The sequence below is a fragment of the Pelodiscus sinensis genome, chromosome 30 (assembly GCF_052426305.1).
Source record: "Pelodiscus sinensis isolate ZL-2025 chromosome 30, ASM5242630v1, whole genome shotgun sequence".
In the NCBI taxonomy this organism is placed as follows: domain Eukaryota; kingdom Metazoa; phylum Chordata; order Testudines; family Trionychidae; genus Pelodiscus; species Pelodiscus sinensis.
In genome coordinates, this window is record NC_143081.1 from 4,234,371 (window position 1) to 4,241,577 (window position 7,207).

The window sequence follows — 7,207 nt, forward strand, 5'->3', positions numbered from 1 at the left end:
TCCAGACCACTGCCCAAAGCGGGACCAACCCCAACTCAATCATTCCAGTCAAGCCGGGACTTAAACACCTCTAGGGATGGAGATTCCACTCCCTCCCTAGGGAACCCATTCCAGTGCTTCCCATCCGCCTCGGGAAATGGTTTTTCCTCATCTCCAACCTAGACCTCCCCTACTGCAACATCAGACCGTTGCTCCTTGTTCTGCCACCTGTCACCATGTCTCTTCATCCTCTTTGGAACCTGCCTTCAGGGAGTTGGAGGCTGCTATCCAATCCCCCCTCACTCTTCTGAAGGCTAAACAAGCCCAAATCCCTCAGCCTCTCCATTGTTCTTCATTCTGCCATCTGCCACCACTGGGAACAGCTTCTCTCCAGCCTCTTTGGAACCCCCCTTCAGGTTGATGATGGCTGCTGTCAACTCTTCTGTTCATTCCCTCTAAAGCTCCTGCCATTGGCCACTATGCGCTAGATGGACCTTTGGTCTCACCCAATATGGGCGCTCTTATGTTCTACACCTGAGGGCCCTTCGTTGTTCTTTTTTGGGCAGATTTTCCTTGAACCCATCTGTGAGAGGTTCCCCCAGGTGCTAACAGGAATTGGGGTTCCACTCAACCCTCTAACCAATCAGCCTGGGCTCTCTCTCACACTCTGCTGCCGTGGACAGCTGCTGATTGGCTTCTGGTCCTGCCCATCCTGCAGCATTCACACAGGCAGGGACACACCCAGCTGCGGGTACAAACAGGATCTCTGATCACCCTCTGCATGAACCAACAGAGGAGCTAGAGTGAAGTTCATCCCCAAGTTTCCCAGCCTAGGACTCCAGAGCTGCCCTGCTCTGTCCTGGTCAAAACACTGAGCCAGGAGACGTTGGTACTTGGTTCATCTTCTCCCTCAATGTGGAGAGGAACATGCATCCTTGTGCTAACGAAGCTGAGATTCCTCCCTCTCCTTCTCCCCTCCCCCCAGCTGTGTCTAGATGACAATGATCTATCAGAAACAGGTGCGCAAAATGCTCTTTGGAATTTGCATACCTTTTTCCGATTGTTGCGGCTTTCCTGAAATTCGGGCCAGCGAAACTGTGCCATATGTCGGAAAAAACTCCTCTTTCGGAAGAACCCTTCTTCCTCGTGGAAGGAGGAAGACAGCTTCTGAAAGAGCATGTCTGCTCTCCCGCAAAAAATGTCGGAAGAGCAGACGTGTTCCCTGGATGTGGAAACGTTTTTCCAGAATACCGAAAAAACGCACACTGTAGACATCGCCCCAGACTCTTCACTTCAAGGCCCCCTGGTTTAGGTGAATCACAGAATCATAGAATACTAGGACTGGAAGGGACCTCGAGAGGTCATCGAGTCCAGTCCCCTGCCCTCATGGCAGGACCCAATACTGTCTAGACCATCCCTGATAGACATTTATCTAACCTACTCTGAAATATCTCCAGAGATGGAGATTCCACAACCTCCCTGGGCAATTTATTCCAGTGTTTGACCACCCTGACAGGAACTTTTTCCTAATGTCCAATCTAAACCTCCCTTGCTACAGTTTAAGCCCATTGCTTCTTGTTATATCCCCAAAGGCCAAGATGAACAAGTTTTCTCCCTCCTCCTCATGACACCTTTTTAGATACCTGAAAACGGCTCTCATGTCCCCCCTCAATCTTCTGTTTTCTAAACTAAACAAACCCAATTCCTTCAGCCTTCCCTCATAGGTCATGTTCTCTAGACCTTTCATCATTCTCGTTGCTCTTCTCTGGACCCTGTCCAATTTCTCCACATCTTTCTTGAAATGTGGTGCCCAGAACTGAACACAATACTCCAACTGAGGCCTAACCAGTGCAGAGTAGAGCGGAAGAATGATTTCTCGTGTCTTGCTCACAACACCCCTGTTCATGCATCCCAGAATCAATGACGACAAGAGTATTAACTACCAATGAGAGACGTTAAGTGATTGTAAGGGATAGAAAACCGATCTTAGCAGATTTCCAGCAAACACACACAGAAGTGGGTCTCCTATTAAGCTCATCACCTATTAAACCATCTTTTTAGTCTTTAAAGTGCTACATAGTTTTTCCTTTCATTTAAGCATAACTTAGTCGTTCGGTTTAATTGTGAATTGGCAGTTTCTCACCCTGACTGACGCCGCTGGCACAGTGGAAGATTCTCAAGGCACCTGCTGCATTGGCTTTGCAGCGTCGTTTTCTCGGGTTTGCCTGAGCAGCCGGGAAATTGCTTTCCTTTGGGCCCCGCACGACCCCCCCGTTTCAATCTTTGTTTCACGGGAATTACCCGGAGTCCTCCCGTGCGGAGACTGAAGAAGAACTGGCAATGTCACTCCTTCTTTTATGCAGTTTTAGCACAGGGTGGGGACTGTCTGTGTTGAAACCTAATTCCCAGGTGAGTGGGTGGAAAAATACAAACATTTCAAGATGGAGTCTGCTCAGGGGATCTGCTCAGAGAGTCAGAATAAGCATTAATGAGGGGCTCTCTACAGTGATCTCAGCAAGGTTCACCAGGTGGGACAGAAACTTCTCCTAAGGCTCGTTGTTTTCCCGAACGGCTCATTAGGCCCTTCCCAATGAGCTCTCCGGACGAATAGCATCTGGCCTAGGGGGAGTCAACAGGTGTCAATACATAAGAACGGCCATACTGGGTCAGACTAAAGGTCCATCTAGCCCAGTATCCTGTCTGCCGACAGTGGCCAGCACCAGGTGCCCCAGAGAGGGTGGACTGAAGACAATGATCAAGCGATTTGTCTCCTGCCATCCCTCTCCAGCCTCTGACAAACAGAGGCCAAGGACACCATTTTATCCCCTGGCTAATAGCCTTTTATGGACCTAACCTCCAGGAAATTATCTAGCTTCTCTTTAAACTCTGTTATGGTCCTAGCCTTCACAGCCTCCTCTGGCAAGGAGTTCCACAGGTTGACTACACGCTGGAGATACATTGGAGATAGATACACACATGGCCGTCACAACCACAGATACAAAAGTGACACATGAACACACATAAGACAATCGTATGCAGGCAATACGACCTTAAATCACCTGACTGGCACCAAAGGTGCAGTCATTATTGGGCTATTCAGATCACTATGGGGCATTCACTCGGGGAAGGCAGGGTGGTGGGTTCTAGTCCAGCCCACCATGGGAGCTGTATGCCCCAGGGATCGAGTTGGCTCCCGCTTATGGAAGGCAGGATATGTGACCCTCTGAACGTGGTCTGGTGGAGTGGGTTCTGGAATGGAGTAGGGGATGGGGCATTTGCCTGGGGAGGGTAGGGTGGTGGAATGAATTTCCCAGGGAGGTTGTGGAGTCCCCATCTCTGGAGATATTTAAGATGGTTAGATAAATGTCTATCACCGATGGTCTAGACAGTCCTGGGTCCTGCCATGGGGGCAGGGGACTGGACTTGATGACCTCTCAAGGTCCCTTCCAGTCCTAGTATTCTATGCTACTTGCCATAGGTTGACTGTTCATCTCAAGAAGGCCTTTGACGGGCATTACAATGGGATATTTTGTTACAATGAGGGCCCTTGAAGAGTTCAACTATCTACCAATGTCTTCCGCAATTTATCCGTCTGCCGCTGATTATGTGTTTACATAAGAACAGCCACACTGGGTCAGACCAAAGGATCTTCTAGACCAGTGTCGTGTCTGCCAACAACAGCCAATGTTAGGTGCCCCAGAGGGAGGGAACACAACAGGGAATCCTGATGTGATCCCTCCCCTGTCACCCACTTCCAGACAAACAGAAGATAAGGACACCATTCCTACCCATCCTGGCTAATAGACATTGATGAACTTAATCTACAGGAATCTATCTAGCTCTTTTTGGAACCCGGTTAAAGACCTAGCCTTCACCACATACCCTGGGAAGGAGTTCCACAGATTGACCGTGTGCTGCATGAAGAAAAAAACTTCCTTTTGTTTGTTTTAAACCTGCTGCCTATTCACATTCCTGCGCTTCATTGATAAAGCAGTAAATTAGTCAATGAGGCTGAGGCAAAGAATTTCATAGGCCAACCGATTCGTTTTGTCTTACAAACAGGTATCCGGCTTCTACATTCTACCTTTAATACAAAGCCACTCACTTTGTGAAGATGATCATGTCTTTGCTTTATAGATTTTTCCCCATTAACCATAATAACCTGCTATTTTTTCCACATAGGAGAATAAGTTGTTGACCGTTGACGTGGAATTGGAGGGTTGATAGTTTAGGATAAAATATTGTCTCTCTGCTAAGTATAGACCTTTCATCATTCTTGTGGCTCTTCTCTGGACCTTCTCCAATTTCTCCACATCTTTCTTGAAATGTAGTGTCCAGAACTGGACACAATCCTCCAACTGAGGCCTAATCAGCGCAGAGTAGAGCGGAAGAATGACTCCTCGTGTCTCGCTCACAACACTCCTGCGAATGCCTCTCAGAATCATGTTGGCTTTTTGGCGAGAGTGTCACACTGTTGACTCCTATTTAGCTTGTGTTCCACAGAGCCGGCAGGACCAAGCACTGTCTACACCAGGGCTACTCAACTTTGGACCACGGCACATGCCAAGAGCCACAACTTAAGTGTGGTTGAATGTACATACAAATATACATGCAAATCTATGCAAATAGCTTCTTTCACACTGATGGGCATGAATACAAAGATTAAGGCAAGACGACACAACATGCAGGCCCCACTGAAGTCAGTTCTCCTGATATTAATAAAATGCACCGTTGACCCCATTTCCACCTATATGACAGCACTTTGAATGAGCATTGAGCTGCTGACTTTAGTTCAGGTCTGAGGCCTTACACCAGGGGCAAGATGTCAAGCTTTTTCTTTCTCCTATGCATCTGTCAAGCATTTAACAGTCGGGAGGAATAGCTCAGTGGTTTGAGCACTGATCTGCTAAACTCACATTTGTGAGTTTGATCCTTGTGGGGGGGCCATTCGGAGGTATGGACCAAATCTACTGGAGATAGTCCCTGGTGTTCCCTTGAGCACAGTGGATAGAACTCAAGGTCCTTTCTAGCTCTACGAAATGGATATATCTCATGTAAAAAAATTCTAGTGTCCATCTCTCTGCTGCCCATCAAGAAGTCTGTGCATTTTCCTTTCCTCTGCTATGTAGCCATCCAATTATCTATTTGCCTAGATTTTAATTGCCCATTTCCACTTCGGGCATTGTGCCGTGTCAATCTGTTCATTTTGCTAATCACCTCTCTGTCCACTTCTCTTATGGAGTTTATAGTCACTAGCGATCTATCACTATCACTATTTATCTATCTACCTATCGATCCCCACAAACCCCCTCTATCTATCTATCTATCTATCTATCTATCTATCTATCTATCTATCTATCTATCTATCTATCTATCTATCTATCTATCTATCTATCTATCTCCACACACACCATCTATCCATCTAATCTATCTATCCATCTAATCTATCCATCTTATCTATCTATCTATCCCCACACACACCATCTATCTATCTATCTATCTATCTATCTATCTATCTATCTATCTATCTATCTATCTATCCCCACACACCCCCTCTATCTATCTATCTATCTATCTATCTATCTATCTATCTATCTATCTATCTATCTATCTATCTATCTATCCCCACACACCCCCTCTATCTATCTATCTATCTATCTATCTATCTATCTATCTATCCCCACACACTCTATCTATCTATCTTTCTATCTATCTATCTATCTATCTATCGGACACTAAACTCAATATAAAAAATACATGATGATTTTTGTAACTACAGGTGTTTCCCTCCGACTGTGTGAGCAGCAACGGCCAGGCAGGTGGGAACTGGAGCAGGGACTAGGGCATTGCTCAGGGCCGCCAGGCCGTGGGTATCGCCTGTGACAAGAGCTGTCACACACGAGCCGCTGACCAGGGAGGTGGCCGTGACTAGTGGCCCACAGTGTGTGAGGTCCTTGGAGTTCAGGATGCAACTGTTTCAAGAGGTCTGGTCACCGAGCTGCAGCGACAGAGCCCAGCGGAACGAGGCCTGATCGGTGTCATGCTAATTTCATTGCCTCTTGCCTAGGATAAAAATAATAATCAATTAGAATCTCTGCTGCGCTCTGTGCTCGTTAACACCAACCTCGTTAGCGACCCAGGCAGCGACGAGAAATCTCTCCCGCTAGCTGGGCTCCACCTGCGTCTCAGTAGGATTCACAGGAGGCCGCACGGCTCATTATAACTTCTCGCGCCTTAACGAGCGTCGGGAGAGCTGACGAAGCGCTCGGCCAATTAAGGGCCAGCGGCAGACACAAAGTTGCTGGATGTTTTAATGGGTCCCGCGGGGGCCGTTAGAAGGGAAGCCGTGGGAAATGTAAGTCCCAGTCGGGCTCATTAGACAGGAAAGTCAGAGACATTGATTAAAGTTAGACAAAGTAGAAACCGGGGGGAGGGAGGGATGTTTCTGTGTTAAGGAGCCCCCTGATGTATGAAGTGAAGGGTCAAGAGTCCTGTCAAAGTGGATCCCTTCATTCATAAATTCCTGCCGAGTCCTGCCTAGCCAGGGGATGTAGTGGGGTGGGGGAATTGTAGGGAAACCGACGTGTAAACAAGCCGGAGAGTCCCTGAGGGTTCACACAGGCAGCATGGCCCAGTCACAGAGAGAGAAAAGCAAATCCAGGTTTGCAGGCCGCTGTGACAGAGACCAGCCAACCTGCCTGGGGGGGTAGCACGGTTTGCTGTCCGGCCTTTGACCTTCAGTGCTGCTAGCAGTCTCACTGTCCTCACACATGCACCCTACCCACGATGCTCTGGTGCCACCTGAACAGAGAGATCTGACCCAGAATGCCCTGGGCCCACCTGCACTCAGAGCTCTGTCCCACAATGCCCTGGGCCAACCTGCACCCAGAGTTCTGTCCCAGAATGCCCTGGGCCCACATGCACACAGAGTTCTATCCCAGAATGCTCTGGGCCTACATGCACGCGGAGTTCTGTCCCAGAATGCCCTGGGCCAACATGCACACAGAGTTTTGTCCCAGAATGCTCTGGGCCCAGCTGCACACAGAGTTCTATCCCAGAATGCTCTGGGCCCAGCTGCACACAGAGTTCTATCCCAGAATGCTCTGGGCGCAGCTGCACACAGAGTTCTATCCCAGAATGCTCTGGGCCCAGCTGCACACAGAGTTCTATCCCAGAATGCTCTGGGCGCAGCTGCACACAGAGTTCTATCCCAGAATGCTCTGGGCCC